Source organism: Arachis ipaensis, chromosome B5 (genome assembly GCF_059453495.1).
Source record: "Arachis ipaensis isolate K30076 ecotype BB chromosome B5, ASM5945349v1, whole genome shotgun sequence".
NCBI lineage: Eukaryota > Viridiplantae > Streptophyta > Magnoliopsida > Fabales > Fabaceae > Arachis > Arachis ipaensis.
In genome coordinates, this window is record NC_142440.1 from 85,640,533 (window position 1) to 85,661,196 (window position 20,664).

A 20,664-nucleotide genomic window follows, 5' to 3' on the forward strand; every position below is an offset into this window, starting at 1 on the left:
TAAAAGGGTCTATGGTCACGGTTTTGAAGGGTGGCCTAAACGGGTCTACGGTCACGGTTTTGGGGGGTGGCCTAAAAGGGTCTATGGTCACGGTTTTTGGGGTGACCTAAAGGGGTCTATGGTCACGGTTTTTTACAATGACCAAAAAGGGGCTATGGTCACGGTTTTACAAAAAAAGGTGACCTAAAAGGGTCTATGGTCACGGTGTTGGGGGGTGACCTTAAGGGGTCTATGGTCACGGTTTTGGGGGTGGCCTAAAAGTGTCTATGGTCACAGTTTTGGGGGGTGGCCTAAAGGGGTCTATGGTCACGGTTTTGGGGGGTGGCCTAAAAGGGTCTATGGTCACGGTTTTAGGGGTGACCTAAAGGGGTCTATGGTCACGATTTTTTACAGTGACCAAAAAGGGGCTATGGTCACGGTTTTTCAAAAAAGGGTGACCTAAAAGGGTCTATGGTCACGGTTTTGGGGGGTGACCTAAAAGGGTCTATGGTTACGGTTTTGGAGGTGGCCTAAAAGGGTCTATGGTCACGGTTTTGGGGGTGACCTTAAGGTGTCTATGGTCACCGTTTTTTACAGTGACCAAAAAGGGTATATGGTCACGGTTTTTCGGAAGGGTGACCTAAAAGGGTCTATGGTCACGGTTTTGAGGGTGACCTAAAGGGGTTTATGGTCACGATTTTTTACAATGACCAAAAAGTGTCTATGGTTACGGTTTTTCAAAAGGGTGATCTAAAATGGTCTATGGTCATGGTTTTGGGGGTGACCTAAAGTGGTCTATAGTCACAATTTTAATCATTTGAGTTTAAATTAATTAAAATTTTTATGTATTTTTTATAATTTTAAATATTTTATCTTTTAAAAATTTTAATAATTAAAAACTAATAATAATTTTATATGATTTATTTTAAATATTAAAATTTTAAATTTAATTTTATAAATAAAAAATTAAGTTGAATACTATTAATTTTAAATTAAAAAAAATTTAAAATTTAATAACATAAAAAATGATTTAATAACTTAATAATGATTTAAAAAATGATTTATAATTAGTTACTTTATAGAAATTGAAATTAAAGTTGTGATAGAAAAATAATGAAATGTAATATAATTTAATTTAGGTAATCGATATTTTAGATTTAAAATCGTATTTTATAAAATGTGATTTGTAAGACCCATAATTTTCGAAAAAAATATTATTTGAGTTAATTTCAATTTATATATTCATTAAATACTTTATTTTTAGAAATTATTTTATTAAAAGTAATTAAATTAAGTTTTGATAATTAAATGAAAAATTTTACTTACTCTTATAATATTGAATAATTTTTTATATTTAAATTATAGAACTTAATAATTTTAAAAGAATAAAAAATTTGTATTTGTTTGCTTATTTGTTGCTTAATGCAACCCAAGAGATAATATTTATTTATCTGTTGCTTAAAGCAACCCAAGAGATTGTATTTTGCTGGAAGGGATATTAGAGTTGCTGCTCTGTGTTCTCGATTAATCGTAAGTCCGGTAAGCTGATTATGTCTCATTTTAAGACAGGAAGTTTAATATAGAAATTATTTTGTATTTTGTATTAATTTAGGATTAATATTTGTTAATTGATTATTTTGTTTACCTACTCTTGAATGTTCTTTATGAGGAATTTTTTGTTTTATTTTGTATACAGGATAATTTTTTTGGACTCGTAAAGACAAAAGGAGTTGACTAGTTGTTGTGGCACCCTGTATAAGATGGGATGGGTCTTATAATGAGTTTGGTTATCTAAATGTATTATTTTGATGTGTTCTTTACTTTTTGATAAGAGACTTTATCCGATATTATATGTAATGGATAAATTACACTCTATTTTGATTAGTGTTGTAATGAATATCTAATTTTTAACGAAACTTTTATGATTTGGATTTCTCAAATTTTTCATTTTTAGATTTATTTTGTGATTATCATCATTTTGGGATGTGATTATGATTTAAAAAAATTAAATCTCATAACATAAAACAGGCTATGGTCACGGTAAAAACTGTGACCATAGATAAGCTATGGCCACAGTGAAAACCGTGACCATAGATAAAGCTATGGTCACGGTCAAGGTGAGGTGACCATAGAGGCTATGGTCACGGCGAAACATCGTGACCATAGATAAGGCTATGGTCACGGTTTAAGGAAGGGGTGACCATAGGGGCTATGGTCACAGTTAAAACTGTGACCATAGATAAGGCTATGGTCACGGTTTTGGTTAGGGGTGACCATAGAGGCTATGGTCACGGCCAAAACCGTGACCATAGATAAGGCTATGGTCACGATTTTGGTGAGGGGTGACCATAGAGGCTATGGTCACGGCCAAAACCGTGACCATAGCTAAGGCTATGGCCACAGTTTTTGGTGGGGTGACCATAGAGGCTTTGGTCACAGCCAAAACTGTGACCATAGATAAGGCTATGGTCACGGTTTTGGGAAGGGGTGACCATAGAGGCTATGGTCACGGTGAAAACCGTGACCATAGATAAGGCTATGGTCACGGTTTTATCGCGTGACCATAGATTAACCTATGGTCACGGTAAAAAAACGTGGCCTAAAGTGCCAGAATTTGAACATTACAACCGTGACCATAGAAACCGTGACCATAGGTCTATGGCCACAAGAGAATAGGCCACGGCGGAAAAACCGTGACCATAGACCTATGGTCACCCTTTTCACTAGCTATGGTCACGGTTTTTCACCGTGACCATAGACCTTTTTTTTTGTAGTGTCTCTTAGGATTAGGATTTAGGATTTTTCTTAGTTTTAGGAATGGCTCTCAATCCCAGGTTCTTTATTTTTATTTATTTTCCCAATTTAATTTATGAACTCTTCCATGTTACATATAATTTTCTTAATTAATGTTATTTGAGGTATTTCAGATTTAAGATTGCTTTGCTCTGTTTAAGATTGCTTTCAATTTAATTTAGATATTTTTTTCTCCCTTTTGGCTTTGGTCAAGTGATTGGTAGTACTTGAGTTATCAAACTCAGCAAGTGATTGAAATTGGCAGATTCTGCTTTAGCTAGGATTGCTCTAACACTAGTCTCTCCACAGGAGTTGACTAGGACTTGAGAATCAAGCTAATCAGTCCACTTAACCTTCCTTTGTTTAATAAAGGCTGACCAAGTGGGATTAAAACCTAATTCTCTTCACACCTGATAAGGATAACTAGGATAGGAATTCCAATCCTTATACCTTGCCAAGAGATTTTATTATTATTATTTTATTTTACTTGTCATATAACATATTCCCTCCTTACTTCCAAAATCCCAATTTACAAACTCATAACCAATAATAAGAACATACCTCCCTGCAATTCCTTGAGAAGACGACTCGAGGTTTAAATACTCGGTTATCAATTTTAAAGGGGTTTGTTACTTGTGACAACCAAAACATTTGTATGATAGGACTTTTGAAGGTTTAGAAACTATACTTGCAACGAGGATTTATCCGCAATTTTCTAGACCACGCAAAAGTTCCTCTCATCAGCCTCTCTTCCAACTCTTCCTTGTGAACTTCAGCTACAGTTTCATCTATGACATCACACTGGAAGATATAATAATCTTCTGGAGGGTTGTTTATGACTCTATTCAGATTGAAGATTACTATTCTGCCATCTATTTCAAAAGAGTATGTTCCTGAAAAAGCATCCACTTTGAATTTTGATGTCTTCAGGAATGGTCTTCCAAGTAGGATTGATGATGGCTTATCTGAGTCATTATGGGGCATCTCCAAGATATAAAAATCAGTGGGAAATGTAAGCCCTTTAATGTTCACCAAAACATCTTCAGCAACTCCAGCCACTGTAATATTACTTTTATCTGCTAACACAAAACGAGCTGCCGACCTTTTTAAGGGAGGGAGCCTCAAAATATCATATATAGACAAAGGCATTATACTAACACATGCTCCTAAATCACACATGCAATCATAAATTACTACAACACCAATAGTACAACTAACTATAAAAGGACCTGGGTCACTACACTTTTCAGGTAGTCCTCCCATTAAAGCAGATATGGAACTACCTAAAGGAATAGTTTCTAATTCATTAATTTTGTCTTTATATATACATAAATCTTTTAGAAACTTTGCATATTTAGGTACCTGTTGAATAACATCAAAAAGAGGAACAGTTACCTCAACCTTTTTGAATATCTCTACCATTTTAGGATCGGGTTCCAGCTGCTTCCTAGGCTTCCTTGCAAGTTTTGGAAATGGAATGGGAAAGGTGTTTTCTGCAGTGTCTGCACCTTTTGGTGCTTCCTCCTGTGGTTGGGCTTCTTCTTTTTCAGCTATGTCCTGTATGTCCTCTTCCTCTTCAACATCTTCTATTTCTACTACCTCTTCAGCTGAGGCGTGTTCTGGTGGGCTTGGCTCCTCCTGATTCCTCTCCTGCAGTGTGGTTCCAGACCTTAGGGTGATGGCATTAATGCCTCCTTTTGGATTGGGTAATGGTTGAGAGGGAATTCCAGTGGAGCTCAAAGGTTGGTTACTGGGGTTATTCATTGATCCAATCTGTGAGGCGAGAGCTTGTACAGCAGAGGTCAGACCATTTAGAGTGGCACTAAGGTTATTTTCCATGGCCTGTTGTCTCCTATCAATAGATTATAGTAACTCATCATTAGGAGATGAAGAAGGATAAGTAATTTGAGAGGTCTGCTGTTGGGCATTCTATGGTCCTTGGGATTGCCTCAGGTGAGGTGCTCTATAAGGTTGGTTCTGCTTCCTGTTGTTGTTATTATTCCACCTCTAATTTCCCTGATTGTCTCTGCCTCCTCTGTTATTGTTGTCCTTCCAATTCTGGTTAGAATTGTCCTGCCATCCATGGTTATGATTTCCACCTTGATTTTACCCTTGGTTGGGGCAGTCATAGAAGTTATGAGTGGATGCCACCATGTTGTCTTCCTGTTGGAGCTGCGGGCATTCATCAGTATAATGGCTACAATCAGCACAAATTCCACAAACTCTCTGTGGGACTAACTGTTGGCTTTGCTGTGGTGGAGGAGGTTGAGCTTGCTGAACTTGTTGTTGATTCAATTGCATCTGCTTCAGCAAGTTGGTCATTTCACAGATACTCTGAGCTAGAGCAGCAGTCTCTCTGCTAGAGGATACTTATGCGATGGCTTTTGAACGGCCTTGTTTCTGCTTGTGGTTCCTAGTAGATTCAGCTAAGTCGCTGATCAATTGCCATGCCTCATCAGTGGCCTTGTACTTCTTCATAGACCCATTGCTAGCACTTTCCAATGTGGTCTTATCTTGGGGCCTCATGCCTTGTGTGATATAGATGAGTAACACTATCTTGTCAATCATGTGGTGGGGGCATGCTTCCAGAAGATTATTGAAGCGTTCCCAGTATTCAAAGAGAGTCTCTTTGTCATCTTGAACAATCGTGGAAATGTCTTTCCTCAGTTTATCAGTAACTTCAGATGGAAAGAATTTTTCCAAAAATTCTTTTCTGAGTGTATCCCAGTTGGATACATTTGCTAGGGGTTGAGTGTAGTACCACTCTCTTGCTTTTCCCTCAAGAGAAAACGGAAAAGCTTTCAGCAAAATTGAAGTTTCATCAGCACCATCACGCCTGACAGTAGAACAGGCTGCTTGGAAATCTCTCAGGTGCTTGATAGTCTCTTGAGCAGGTAAGCCATGAAACTTGGGCATCAAGTTGAGCAGTGCGGTCTTTATTTCAAAATCTGTAGCCACCGATGGGTGATGCGCTTGAAACGGTTGCATTGTAAAATCAGGGGCTCCTTCCTCCTGGATAGTAATTCTCCTAGGTTCTGCCATGTCGTCTGCATGTGAATCAACCGAATCAGTAAAACGGGGGCTGGTTTCTTCTTCAATTGACGTTTCAGATCCGCCCTCGGAGAGGACTAACTGACGCCGAGCTCGCGTTATTCGTGAAATAGTCCTTTCAATTTCAGGATCGAATATTGGCAAGCTTGGATCAGGAAGTGAACGCATCATTTGACGAAAGAAACATGCAGCTCATAGTAGCAAAATAAAATAAAATGCAAATAAATAAATTCTAATTAATAACTTTAGCACTCTATTGCAACTCCCCGGCAACGGCGCCAAAAATTGATAGTAGCAGAAATTGGCGAATTAAAAATTGTTAAAATATATACGTTGCAAGTATAGTTCTTAACTCGCCAGAAATCCACTTATCAATTTAGAAAGGTGTCACAGAAATTTAAAATTAAAATACTGGGAGTATGAATCCCAGGTCGTCTCACAACGAGTTACAGAAAAGTGTGCTATTTTATTAATCAGAGGTTTTCAAAAAGGTTTGAGTTGAGTAAACAGGAAATTAAATTGGAGAATTTGAATAATGTAAATAAAAGCCTTGATTGGGAGTTGATTAGTTGGAATCCCTATTATTGTTGGAATACTCTCAAGATTAATTGACAATTAAAAGTTGTCCTGTTTAGTTATCCTTTACTAGTTAAGGGAAAGTCAAACAAGTTAGAATGCTACGTCTGTTCACAAGTTGCAATCCACTTAATTAAAAGAGATTGGTGTTAGTGACTAGAAAGCAATCCAACCATAAACCCAATTACAATCTTTCTATTAAGCTTTCCAACTCAAGGGTTCCCTTCAATCAACTCCCCATCAAGTTAGGGAACTACTCGCTCATTGTGAATGTAAAAATCATAGCATATGAAAAGGAATTAAAGAAAGACATTGTAAATAAAAATTAAAATAATTAATTAAAAATAAAGATAATCCTTATATTAAATAATCCAAAAAGATATTCCAATGGTAAAATTAAACAATGCAAAGAACATGGAAGAGTAAGCCAAGTAAAGAAAACGAACTAGAATGACGAAGTCTTGATGAGGTAATAACTCTTCTCAGTGTCTCAATGCAAAGAGCAATCGAAAAGTAAATCCTAAGAACTATGAATGTCTAGAGAGAAAACCTAGAGAAGGAGTAAAAACTAGATCTCAAAACTAAAACTCTATAGAATGAATGTTGTCTTTGGTTTCTGCATGTTCTCTGGCTCTAGTCTGCTGTTCTGGGCCAAAAACTGGGTCAAAAAAGGGTCCAAAATCGCCCCCAGCGAATTCTGCAGATTATGCAGATCGCGCATGTCACGCGATCGCGTCATCCATGCGGACGCATCATTCGCGTTTTTCCCTGCCACGCATTCGCGTCGTCCACGCCTCCGCTCGCTTGTGCTTTTCCAATCCGCGCGGTCGCATGAGTCATGCTGCCGCGTCACTGTGATTTCTCCTCTTTCGCGCGGTCGTGTGAGCCATGCGGCCGCGTCACTTCTCGCTGGTTATCTCCTCAATTTCTTGTGTTCCTTCCATTTTGCTAGCTTCCTTTCTAATCTCTAACTCATTCATGCCCTATAAAGCCTGAAACGCTTAACACACAGATCACGGTATCGAATGGAATAAAGGAGAATTAAAATGTATAATTAAAAGTCTCTAGGAAGCAGTTTTCAATCATGTAATAATTTCAAGAAGGAAATATAAATGCATGCTAAATTAATGAATAAGTGGGTAAGGATCATGATAAAACCACACAATTAAACAAAATATAAACCATAAAATAGTGGTTTATCAGCCTTCCAAGCAGGATGGATGATGGTCTTCCTGAGTCATTAGGGGGCATCTCTAAAATATAGAAGTCAATAGGAAATGCGAGCCCCTTAATGCTCACCAGCACGTCCTCAGCAATCCTAACCACAGAGATAATGCTTTTATCTGCCAAAACAAAACGTGCTGTCGACCTTTTTAAGGGAGGGAGCCTCAAAGCATCATATACATATAATGGTATTATACTAACACACGCGCCTAAATCACACATGCAGTTAGAAAATTTCACACCATCTATAGTAATAATAACCATGCATGGACCTGGGTCACTACATTTTTCAGGTATATCACCCACTAAAGCAGAAATGGAACTACCTAGAGGAATAGTTTCTAAATCCTATAATTTATCTTTATGCATGCACAAATCTTTTATAAACTTAGCATATTTAGGTACCTACTGAATGGCATCAAAAGGTGGAATGGTTACCTCAACCTTTTTAAATATTTCTACCATTTTAGGGTCTAGTTTCATCTGCTTTCTGGGCTTCCTAGAAAGGTGTGAAAATGGAATAGGAATGGCGCCACTTGCAGCTTCTGCGTCCCTTGGTGCTTCATTCTTTGGTTGAGCTGCTTCTTCTTCAACCAAGTCTTGTACTACATCTTCCCCTTCAGCATCCTCTACCTCCACAGTACTTTTAGCATGACTCCTCTCTGGTAGTGTAGTCCCAGACCTCAAAGTAATGGTGTTGATTCCTCCTTTGGGGTTGGATTACAGGCTGAGATGAAAGTATACTGGAGCTTGCAGGTTGAGTGTTGGAGGTACTCGATGATCCCATCTGGGAGACGAGAGCGTGTATAGCAGAGGTCAGACCGGTAAGTGTACTTTCCATGGTCTTTTGTCCTTGTGAAAGAGAGTGAAGCAATTTGTTAATGGGAGAGGAAGATGGGAAAGTGACTTGAGGGCCATGCTGTTGGTTGTTTTGAGTTCCCTAGGTTTGTCTTTGGTAAGGTGCCTGGTAAGGCTGGTTTTGGTTTTGCTGAGACCGGTTTTGCTGATTGTTGTTGTTGTTCTGCCTCTGATTTCCACCATTATCTCTGCCTCCTTGGTTGTAGTTGTCCCTCCATCCCTTGTTGGAGTTACCTCTCCACCCTTAGTTGGAGTTATCCCTCCATCCTTGGTTGGAGTTGTCTTGCCAACCTTGATTGTAGTTCCCACCTTGGTTATAATTACCGCCTTGCTGATAGTATCGTTGATTTGGGCGATCATAGAAGTTGTGGGTAGCTGCCAAGGTATTTTGTTCTTGTTGGAGCTACGGGCATTCATCAGTGGAATGAGTATTTCATGCACATATTCTAGAAATTCTCTGAGGGGCCAACTGTTGATACTGTTGTTGTGGGGGAGGCTGAGGTTGTTGTTGTTGATTCAGCTGTATCTGCTTCAGTAGGTTGGTCATCTCACATAGAGTCTGTGTGAGAGCAATAGTCTCACTGCTAGAGGAAACCTCTGCAACAGCCTTGGGATGGTTGTTCCTGTGCCTAGCATTCCGAGTGGACTCAGCTAGGTCACTGATCAGTTGCCACGCTTCATCCGCGGTCTTGTACTTTTTCAGAGAACCATTACTCGCACCATCCAATGTAGTCTTATCCTGAGGCTTCATGCCTTGTGTGAAGTAGCTGATCAACACCAACTTGTCGATCATGTGGTGGGGGCATGCATCCAAAAGATTCTTGAAGCGCTCCCAATACTCATAAAGAGTCTCTGATTCACCTTGAATAATGCAGGAAATTTCTTTCCTCAGTCTATCAGTAATTTCAGCTGGAAAGTATTTTTCCAAGAATTATCTCCTGAGCATATCCCAGTTAGTAACAACTGCTTCAGGTTGAGTGTAGTACTACTCCCTCGCCTTTCCCTCAAGAGAAAATGGGAAGGCGGTTAGCAGAATAGAAGTCTCATCTGCACCATGACGCCTTACAGTAGAATAGGCTGTCTAAAAATCCATGAGGTACTTAATAGGCTCCTGAGCATGTAAGCCATGAAACTTTTGTATTTGGTTGATTAACATAGTCTATAGTTCAAAATCTGGAGGCAGATTTGGGTGACGCGCTTGATACGGTTGCAGTGTAAAGTTTGGAGCTCCGGCCTCCTAGAGAGTAATCCTCTTGGGCTTAGCCATGTTGCCTGCACGTAAATCAACAGAATCAGTAGTAAAGGAGCTTGTTTCTTCCTCAGATGGCACTTCAGATTCGCCTTCAGAAGAGACTGGTAAATTGGAAGTAACCACTTCACCACCCTCAGAGGCTAACCGATGCCGAGCTCGCCTAATACGTGAAATAGTTCTTTCAATTTCAGGATCAAACGCGGCTAAGCTCGGATCAGGCAGCGAATGCGTCATTCAATGAAAGAAACATATAGCTCATGGTAATTAAATAAAATAAAATACGCAAAAATTAAAAAATTAAAAATATTTACACCAAGTAATAAATTAGCACGCTATTACAACTCCCCCGCAACGGCGCCAAAAATTGATGCGAGCAGAAATTAGCTAGTTAAGAATTTATAATATAAGAACAGCGTTGCAAGTACAGTTCTTAACCAACAAAAATCCGCTTATCAATTTAGAAGGGTTGTCACAAAATTAGAATAAAAATACTGGTAGTAGAAATCCCAGGTCATCTCCCAACGAATTGACAAAAGAGTGCTATTTTATTAGTCAGGGGTTTTCTGAGAAATTTTCAGAGTTGGAGAACAGAAAAATAAAGGACTGTGAATTAAAGCAATGTAAATTAAAAGATATTTATATAATCAAATAAAAAGCCTTGAGCAGAGGAATGATTAATTGAAAGTTCTATCCTTGTTGGAATCCTCTCAAGTGTAGTATCAAGAGGTTGTTGTTTTCACTTAGTTAACCTTTACTAGATAAAGGAAAGTCAAGTGATCGAGCTAACTCTTATTCACAAGTCCTAATCCTCTCCCTTGGGAAGGATTAGCCTTAGTGCCTAGAGAGTTAGCCAACAACTTCTAATTTAACTAACACTTGAGCATTCCAACTCAAGGGTCTCCTTTTAATCAACTCCCAAGTCAAGTTGGGAGTCTACTCCATTGACATGAATATAACGTTCACAGAAATATAAGAAGAAGACATGATAAATTAAATAAAATAGGAATTGGAAAGTAATTAAAAGTAAACATAGTTCTTTGCAATAATAAATCCCAAAATGCAACATATGTATCTGAACAGGGTTAATAAGTAATCAAAAGAGTAAAGGAATAAGAAAACAAGCTAGAATATTAGAAACTTCAACGGAGGTAGTGTCTCTTCTCAATATCCAAAGCAAAAGCATAAACTATAAAAACTATGAGTGTGTAGAAAACCTAGAGGAAGAGAGATTTCTCTCTAAGATTCCAATCTAAAACTAAAAACTATGCGAATGAGAATGTGTCTTGAGTCTCTGCTTGTCCCCTGGCTCTAGTCCTAGGTCCAAACTTGGCTCAAAATTGCCCTCAGCATTTTCTGCGATTTCTGCAGGTAGCGCATGTCACGCGTACGCATCAATCATGCGTACGTGTCGCTGGTCATTTTCGCGTATCACGCGTACGCATCAGGCACACGCACGCATCGCTGTGTGAACTCCAATTCATGTGCACGCGTGAGCCATGCGTCCGCGTCGCTCCTCGCTGGTTGTCTCCTTTATTTCTTGTGCTCCTTCCATTTTTGCAAGCTTTCTCTCCATCCTCTAAGCCATTCCTACCCTATAAAGCCTGAAAACACTTAACGCACAGATCACGGCATCGAATGGTATAAAGGGGAATTAAAAATATACAATTTAAGGGCTTAGGAAGCAAGTTTTTAATTGTAGCACAAAATTGGGAAGGAATTGTAAAATCATGGAAACTGTATGAATAAGTGTGCAAAGGCTTGATAAAAGCCACTCAAATCAGCACAAGATTGATGCACGGAAAACTTGTCTCTCAACAAATCTCCCTTCGGCAAGTGTACCGAAGTTGTCGTCAAGTAAAAACTCACAATAGAGTGAGGTCGAATCCCACAGGGATTGATTGATCAAGCAACTTTAATTAGAAGAATGTTCTAGTTGAGCGAATCCAGAATTTGGGTTGAGAGTGGCAGAAAATAAAATGGCGGGAATGTAAATAACAGAAAAGTAAATGCTAGAATTAAAGGACTGGAAGTAAATGACTGAAAATAAATTGCAGAATTGTAAATGGGAATGGGGGATTTGCTCATAAAAGTAAATGGCAGAAATTAAAGAGAATGGGTAAGATTAGAGATGGGGAGTTCATGGGTAAGATTCTCCAGATCAAGTTCATTTTCATCTCTTCCTCAATCAATGCACTCATTGATCTCCTTGGCAATCTTAAGTGATTGAATTGCAATTTCTTGCAATTCAATCTCTCAAATCTTGATCAATAGCCAATTCCTTGGTCAATTGCTCATGAGAAGAGATGAAGTATGGTCACGGATTATACCACATGCATTTCCCAAACCAAGTATTGAGAGGGTTACAGTCACATACCCATCCAAACCCAATTTGGTCCAGCATGAGAAAGCATTTCTAGCTTGATCTTTTCATTCCTCTTCCAAGGTTCAAAAGAGATCCAAGTTTGAATAGCTTCTCTTCCAAGATAACTACTCAATTGGATGAAGACCGAAAGCTTTCAAGTAAAATCAAGAGGAAAGATAGAAGAAGAACAATGAAAATTAGTATTGATCCATCAAATTACAACAGAGCTCCCTAACCCAATGAAAGGGGTTTAGTTGTTCATAGTTCATGAAGATGAAAACAAAGATGGAGAATACATCATAAAACTAGAAATTGCAAAGAAAGTAAAATACAGAGAGTGGTTCTTCAGCCTCCAGAACTATTTTACAATTCAAAGCTACTCCTATATATACTACTCTTCTCAGCTTCTAGTTCACTCTTCAAGTCTTGGGCCTTTGGATCTTGAGTTTGAAGCAGTTCCTTTCTTTATTTGGGCTTGGCTTTACTTGCAGAGAGAAAGTGCGGAGTGGGCAGAGACTTAAGCTCAGGGCGTAGGGAGTGTTAATCATTTAGTGAAAGTCCAAGTTCGGGAACGTTAGTGACACTTAACATTGTCACTAACGTTCCAATGCACCCCTTTTGCCTCACGTTAAAACCCACGTTAACTAGGTTAACGTGGCTTTTAACGTCGCCTTGTCAACCTTCGAGAACATTAGTGACACTCAACATTGTCACTAACGTTCCAGTGTGCCCCTTCTTGCTTCACGTTAAAGCTCATGTTAACTAGGTTAACGTGGCTTCTAACGTGGCCTTTGCCATCCTTCGAGAACGTTAGTGACATTCAACATTGTCACTAACGTTCCAATGTGCCCCTAGGTCTCACGTTAGAGTCCACGTTAACTAGGTTAACGTGGCTTCTAACGTGGCCATCTTTTAGCCATCCCAACGTTAGTGACAATGTTGAGTGTCACTAACGTTGGCTCATCCTTCATTTCTCATCGTTAGCTTCCACGTTAACCAAGTTAACGTGGAAGTTAACGTGACTCTTGGGAGTTGTGTGGTTGCTTCAACGTTAGGGGAAATGTTGAGTGTCACTAACGTTGTCGACAACTCTTCATCTTCTACGTTAGTTCCCACGTTAACGAAGTTAACGTGGGAGTTAACGTGGTACTTAGCACCATAGGCCAACGTTAGTGACAATGTTGAGTGTCACTAACGTTGGCTTCTCTCCCTCCCCCTTAACGTTAGAGGCCACGTTAACTAGGTTAACGTGGCTTCTAACGTGGCCACTTATGAGAAATTGCCAACGTTAGTGACAATGTTGAGTGTCACTAACGTTGGCTCAACTTCTTTTCTCCATGTTAGAGTTCACGTTAACTTGGTTAACATGACTTTCTAACGTGGGCATTGATGGCTTTTTGAGAGTGTTACTGGCAATCACTTTTCTCATTAATCCTTGCAAGTTACCTCCCCTTTTCTTGCTTCTTTTTGGTTCTGAAATCAAGCAACAAAGTCCATCAAAGCTCTACTCCAAGTCATGAGTAATGCAACATAATATTTGTCACTAAACTTATGCAAAATCCTCATGAAATCATGTAAAATGCACAATGTATGCTTGAGTCAAGGCATAAGTGAATATTTACCCAAAACTAGCTTATTTCCTAAAGAAATGCATGAAACTAACCTAAAAACAGTAAAGAAAAGGTCAGTGAAACTGGCCAAGATGCCCTGGCATCACAACACCAAACTTAAAGCTTGCTTGTCCCTAAGCAAGTACTGGAACAAGAGAATGATGAATGGAATATCCAGAGGAATGAGTCATTCTTGTGGAAGTCATATTACTGATTTTATGGTGGTTTCATGCATAGCAACTTAGGTTCATTCCATTACTGGCTTTCAGCACTTCCACAATATGAACTCTACCCTGGTCTTTTGAAAACAATCATTCTCTTTTTATTTGATTTAAAGGGACAAGATTACAAGTAGGTTAAGTGATGGTGCAGTGACATTTAAACCAGAAATCATGGACCTATTCAGAAGGAAAAACTTAAAATATAGAATTTAAAAAATTCAACTGCAAGTAACTACCAATCAAAAGTGCAATTCGGACCTCCAACTTTCAACAGTTCTAAGTAAAATAGAATCAGGTAACAATACAACCTTCGGGTGATGATCTCTGGTCCCCCTCTCTCTTTGTCATCATCCTAGTTTTTGCTGCCTCGCTTCTTTGGGTGAAGGTGCACCATTTCCTTATAAGATTCCGACAAGGTCACTGGAAGTTGCTTGTTCCCAAAGCACTTGAGACATAGTTAGCTTATATGTATGCTTGTGCCTCTTGAACTCAGTTTGGTGTGTGAACACCAAACTTAGTTCTTTGCCCAGTACATAACATTGCATATATGCAGAGACCCTCATATCTTGCTATCAGCAAAGCAATGATCACCTAAAGTCTAACTACATCTAAGTTGTTTCTCTTGATTGGATGGAGCTAGCAATGTTCTTTTGGAGTGGAGTGTAATTATAACCAATGTCCTTTAGTGGAACACCAAACTTAGAACTACACTATCACTCTTGGATTGTTTTGGTGTGGAACACCAAACTTAGCTCCTTACAATACAGGGGAAATAACTTTGTGATTTTTATTGAAATAAAGACGAAAGTGAAACTACCTGAGGTTGGGTTGCCTCCCAACAGAGCGCTATTTTATCGTCCCTAGCTCGACGAGTCCTTAATTACTTGAGATGGTACTTTATTCTGGGGTCTTCCCCCATGTTGCCCAGATAATGCTTGAGTCTTTGTCCATTCACTGTAAAAGTCCTCTTTGAACCTTCATCTGTGATTTCGATATGGCCATATGGTGATACTTTTGTAACCAAGAAAGGTCCGGACCACCTTGACTTGAGTTTTTCTGGGAACAGCCTTAATTTAGAATTGTAAAGGAGTACTTGCTGCCCTTTTTCGAAACTCCTGGGTGCCAAATGCATGTCATGTTTTCTCTTTGCCTTCTCTTTATACATCTTAGTGTTTTCATAGGCTTGTGACCTGAATTTCTCAATCTCTTACAACTGCAAGATTCTTTTTGCACCCGCAGCAATGCTGTCAAAATTTAGTATCTTGATAGCCCAAAGAGCTTTATGTTCCAGCTCCAGTGGTAAATGAAAAGCTTTCCCATAGACTAATTGATATGGAGACATTCCAAGTGGGGTTTTGAATGCTGTTCTGTATGCCCACAAAGCATCATCCAACTTCTTCGACCAATCCTTTCTAGATGCGCCCACAGTCTTTTCCAGGATCCTCTTTAGGTCTCTGTTGGATATCTCAGTTTGCCCACTTGTTTGAGGATGGTAAGGTGTGGCTACTCTGTGTTTTACCCCATATCGTAAGAGGAGAGCTTCTAGTGGTTTGTTACAAAAGTGGCTTCCTCCATCACTGATGAGGGCTCTTGGGACTCCAAACCGGCTAAAGATATTCTTCCTGAGGAAGTTCATGACTACCTTGTTATCATTAGTTGGGGTTGCAATAGCCTCTACCCACTTGGAAACATAATCTACTGCTACTAGGATGTAATTGTTTGCATATGAGGTTGGGAATGGTCCCATGAAATCAATTTCCCACACATCAAACAGTTCAAGTTCCAAGATGAAATTTTGTGGCATGGCGTTTCTTTTGGGCAAATTTCCAGATCTTTGGAATTCATTGCAGCTTTTTACTAGTTCTTTGGCATCTTTGAAAAGAGTGGGCCAAAAGAATTCGCTTTGTAACACCTTTGCTGCAGTTCCGTCTCCTCCAAAGTGCCCGCCATAGCATGAACAGTGGCAGTTCCACAGGACTTCTCTCCCTTCCTGTTCCGAAACACATCTTCTAAGAATTCCATCTGAACATTTCTTGAAGAGATATGGCTCGTCCCAGACAAAGTATTTTGCATCATTCATGAGCTTCCTCTTTTGATGTTTATTGATCCTTGGGGGTAATGCTCCAGTCGCCTTGAAATTTGCAATATCTGCAAACCATGGTGCTTTGTGAACTGTCATCAACTGCTCATCAGGGAAGAGCTCGTTCACATTTGTATCATTTTTTCCACCTTGATCATGGGGGATTCTGGATAAATGATCTGCCACCTTGTTCTCCACTCCTTTCTTGTCTCTGATTTCAATATCGAATTCCTGCAACAGTAACATCCACCTTATTAGTCTTGGCTTTGATTCTTGCTTGGCAAACAAATATTTAAGTGCTGTGTGATCTATAAAAACAATCACTTTAGCACCAATGAGGTATGATCTAAATTTATCAAATGCAAAAACTATTGCTAGCAACTCCTTTTCAGTAGTGGTATAATTCTTTTGAGTTTCATTAAGGACTTTGCTAGCATAGTATATCACACGAACTAGGTTATCTTTCCTTTGTCCTAACACTGCCCCAACTGCAAAATTAGATGCATCGCACATCAATTCAAATGGTAGGTTCCAATCAGGTGGGGAGATGATAGGAGTAGAGGATAACCTCATTTTCAAATGTGCAAATGCTAGCATGCATGTTTCATCAAAGATGAATGGTGTATCAGATACAAGGAGATTGCTTAAGGGCTTGGCTATCTTTGAAAAATCTTTAATGAACCTTCTATAAAAACCAGCATGCCCTAAAAAACTTCTAATTGCCTTGACATCACTGGGTAGGGGTAGTTTTTCAATAAGTTCTACTTTAGCTCTAGCAACCTCAATGCCTTGGTGAGAGACCTTGTGACCAAGGACTATTCCTCCTGTCACCATGAAGTGGCATTTTTCCCAGTTCAAGACCAAATTGGTTTCTTGGCATCTTTTCAATACCAAGGCGAGGTGATGTAGGCAACTAGGAAAAGAATCTCCGAATACTGAGAAATCATCCATAAAAACTTCAATGAATTTTTCTATCATATCTAAAAAGATAGAAAGCATGCAGCGTTGGAAAGTTGCAGGGGCATTACATAATCCAAATGGCATGCGCCTATAGGCAAACACTCCATACGGACAGGTAACTGAGGTTTTCTCTTGGTCTCTTGGATCAACCACTATTTGGTTATATCCTGAATAACCGTCGAGAAAACAATAATATGCGTGCCCTGCAAGTCTTTCCAGCATCTGATCCATGAATGGAAGGGGAAAATGGTCCTTTCGTGTAGCCTCATTGAGTTTCCTGTAGTCTATGCACATCCGCCATCCTGTGACGGTCCTTGTAGGTATGAGCTCATTCTTCTCATTGGTAACAACAGTGATCCCTCCCTTCTTTGGCACAACATGTGTGGGGCTAACCCAAGGGCTATCCGAAATTGGGTATATGACTCCTCCTTGCCAAAGCTTCATAACTTCTTTCTGTACCACTTCCTTCATGATTGGGTTCAGCCTTCTTTGGGATTGAATGGATGGCTTGGCATCATTTTCTAATAGTATTTTATGCATGCATATGGCTGAGCTGATTCCCTTCAAGTCAGCAAGGGTCCATCCAATGGCATCCTTATGCTCCCGCAGGACCTTGAGTAGCTCGTCTTCTTGATCTTGACTGAGGGATGAATTTATGATCACTGGGTAGTTTTCATTTTCTCCTAGATAGGCATATTTGAGAGTGGGTGGCAATGCTTTGAGTTCAGGTTTGGGTGCTTCTGATTTTTCGCTCCCTTCCTTTGGTGCATCTGGTATATATGTTTCTGTTGTAGCTACCTCTTCACTTGATTCAGATTCTTCCTCTACCAATCTCTGGTTCTCTTCAGGTTCATCTTCTTCAAAATTCTCCTGCACTTTATCCTCAAGTGCATCTAACCTCATGTATTCCCCCAATTGTTCCGGTGGATAACTCATGGCCTTGAACACATTGAATGTCATCTTTTCATTGTGTAATCTAAGGGTGAGGTCACCTTTTTGAACATCAATGACAGCTCCAGCAGTGGCCAAGAATGGCCTTTCCAAAATGATAGAGGTTTTGGCGTCTTTCTGCATGTCCAGCACCACAAAATCTGCTGGGAATATGAAATCTCTTACTTTTACTAGCAAATCCTCCACTATCCCGTGAGGGAATTTGAACGATCGGTCTGCCAGTTGTAGAGCCATTTTTGTTGGTTTAGCCTCCTCAATTTTCATCTTTCTCATCATAGCTACTGACATCAAATTGATGCTGGCCCCTAAGTCACAAAGAGCCTTTTCTACTGTGATTTCTCCTATAATGCAAGGGATCTAAAAACTCCCAGGATCCTTCAGTTTCTGAGGTAGTTTATGCTGAATGATAGCACTGCACTCTTCAGTTAGTATCACAGTCTCATTGTTCTTCCAGCTTCTCTTCTTAGTCATTAGCTCCTTCAAAAACTTGGCATAAAGTGGCATTTATTCTATGGCTTCAGCAAATGGTATGTTGATTTGTAGCTTCTTTAAGATTTCCAAAAATCTCAAGAACTGGTTGTCATCTTCCTTTTTCTTCAATAGCTGGGGGTATGGAGCTCTTGAGACGTTGAGTTGGGGTATCTTTTTCTCTTTCTGCAAACTTGGCGTGCGGGGTCGCATTCCATCTTGCTCCTCTTCCTTTTCAATTGAGCTTTCTTCTAGTGGTTTTTGGGGATTTTCCTTCAGTTCTTTCCCACTCCTAAGTGTGATAGCTTGACACTCCTCCCTTTTGCTTGAATGAGCATCATAGCAAAAATTGTGGTTCGGAAGCTGCTTAAAAAGATAGCTAATTTGTGTCTCCAGTGTGATGGCAGCATTTTGATTCTGCATGTTTGACTGCACTTCCTCTTTGAATGCTTTACTGTCTTGAATGTCTCTGCATATTCCTTCAATGAAGGTTTCGATCTTAGAGAGCTTGTCATCAATTGATGAGTGATTCGGAGCAGATGTACTGTTTTGGTTTTGATAAGTGTGTGGAGAAGTGTTGTTGTGGGGGTGTTGAGATGTCCTCTGGGTGAATTGTTGGTGAGCTGCATTGTTGTTGGAGTTGTAACGTCTCTGGTCTTGGTTTTGATCTTGCTCACTTCCCCACCCAAAGTTCAGGTGATTTCTCCATCCAGGGTTGTAGGTCTTGGAGTATGGATCATAGTTTTTCCTTGGTGAATTCCCAATGTAGTTGGCTTGCTCATGACTCCCTTCTGCTTCTTGGTTTACTCCTTCTTGTGTTGTTGATGAAGTGGAGATTGCTGCTACTTGGTTCATCTCCATCTTCTTGGTGAGGTCAGCCAGCTGCTGGGTAATGAGCTTGTTTTGGGCCAACAGAGCATCCACATTGTTTAGCTCCATCACTCCTCTTGTGTTCCCTCTTTCGGAAGCATAGAAGTAGTCGTTTTCTGCTACTGTTTCAATAACATCTATGGCTTCCTCAATGGTCTTCTTCTTGTTCAAGGACCCTCCAGATGAATGGTCTACTGCCTTTTTTGACTCATAAGAGAGCCCTTCATAGAAAATGTGCAGCTGGACCCATTCGTTGAACATGTCAGGTGGACACCTCCTTGTTAAGTCTTTGAACCTCTCCCATGCTTCATACAGAGTCTCACCATCCTGTTGCCTGAAGGTTTGAACCTCAGCTCTCAGCCTATTGATTCGTTGAGGAGGGTAGAATCTTGCTAAGAATTTGTTCACCACATCCTCCCAAGTTGTCAAGCTCTCCCTTGGGAAGGATTCCAGCCACTTGGCTGCCTTGTCTCTGAGTGAGAAGGGAAATAAGAGCAATGTATAGGCGTCAGGATGAACACCATTAGATTTTATTGTGTCACATATTCTCAGGAATGTGGTCAAATGTTGGTTGGGATCTTCTTGAACACCTCCTCCAAACGAACAGTTGTTCTGAACAAGGGTGATGAGCTGTGGTTTAAGTTCAAAGTTGTTGGCATGGCTTGTTGGATTTTGGATGCTACTTCCACAATTGCCTGGGTTTGGATTAATGTAAGAGCCCAAAACTCTTCTATCCTCCCCAGCATGATTTGCTCCACCTCCTCTGCCATGGTTGTGAGTCTCTTCTTCATGATGATTTTCCATGTTTTCTTCCATGTTTGGTTCAAAGTATTCCTCAAACTGTTCCTCCTCTTCTTCAGCACCAACTACTCGTTTTTCTTTTGCCTCCCTCCTTAGTCTAAGGAAGGTTCTCTCTGGTTCAGAATCAAAGGAAGTTGAAGCCCTGCTTCTTCTCCCTGTCATACAACCAACAAGTACAAGCAGAGAATATAGGTGCAGACAGTATTTGTGTCAGAATTGATGTTAGTTGTGGGTGATGCAATATATCAAACAGTTAGTGGGTTAGCAAACAGAATCTGAAAATAACAAAGAGAAACAAAAGAGTAGATGGAGAAGGGAAGAAGTTTAACTAAAACGAAAAGTAAATCACTCAAACAGAAAAATGAAATTCACAAAATAAAATGCTCAATCTAGTGATCTTCTAATCTAATCATTGTTGATGCACAATCAATCCCCGGCAAAGGTGCCATAAACTTGATTCACGGAAAACTTGTCTCTCAACAAATCTCCCTTCGGCAAGTGTACCGAAGTTGTCGTCAAGTAAAAACTCACAATAGAGTGAGGTCGAATCCCACAGGGATTGATTGATCAAGCAACTTTAATTAGAAGAATGTTCTAGTTGAGCGAAT

At 39.7% G+C, this 20,664-nt stretch overlaps 1 non-coding gene across 1 annotated transcript; it reads left to right on the top strand.

The window, feature by feature from the left end:
* Positions 1-19,514: 19,514 nt before the first annotated feature.
* Positions 19,515-19,618, top strand: LOC148564838 (small nucleolar RNA R71). Its single transcript, XR_015885387.1, has one exon. It is a non-coding gene; the product is annotated as a small nucleolar RNA R71 (small nucleolar RNA).
* Positions 19,619-20,664: the final 1,046 nt, after the last annotated feature.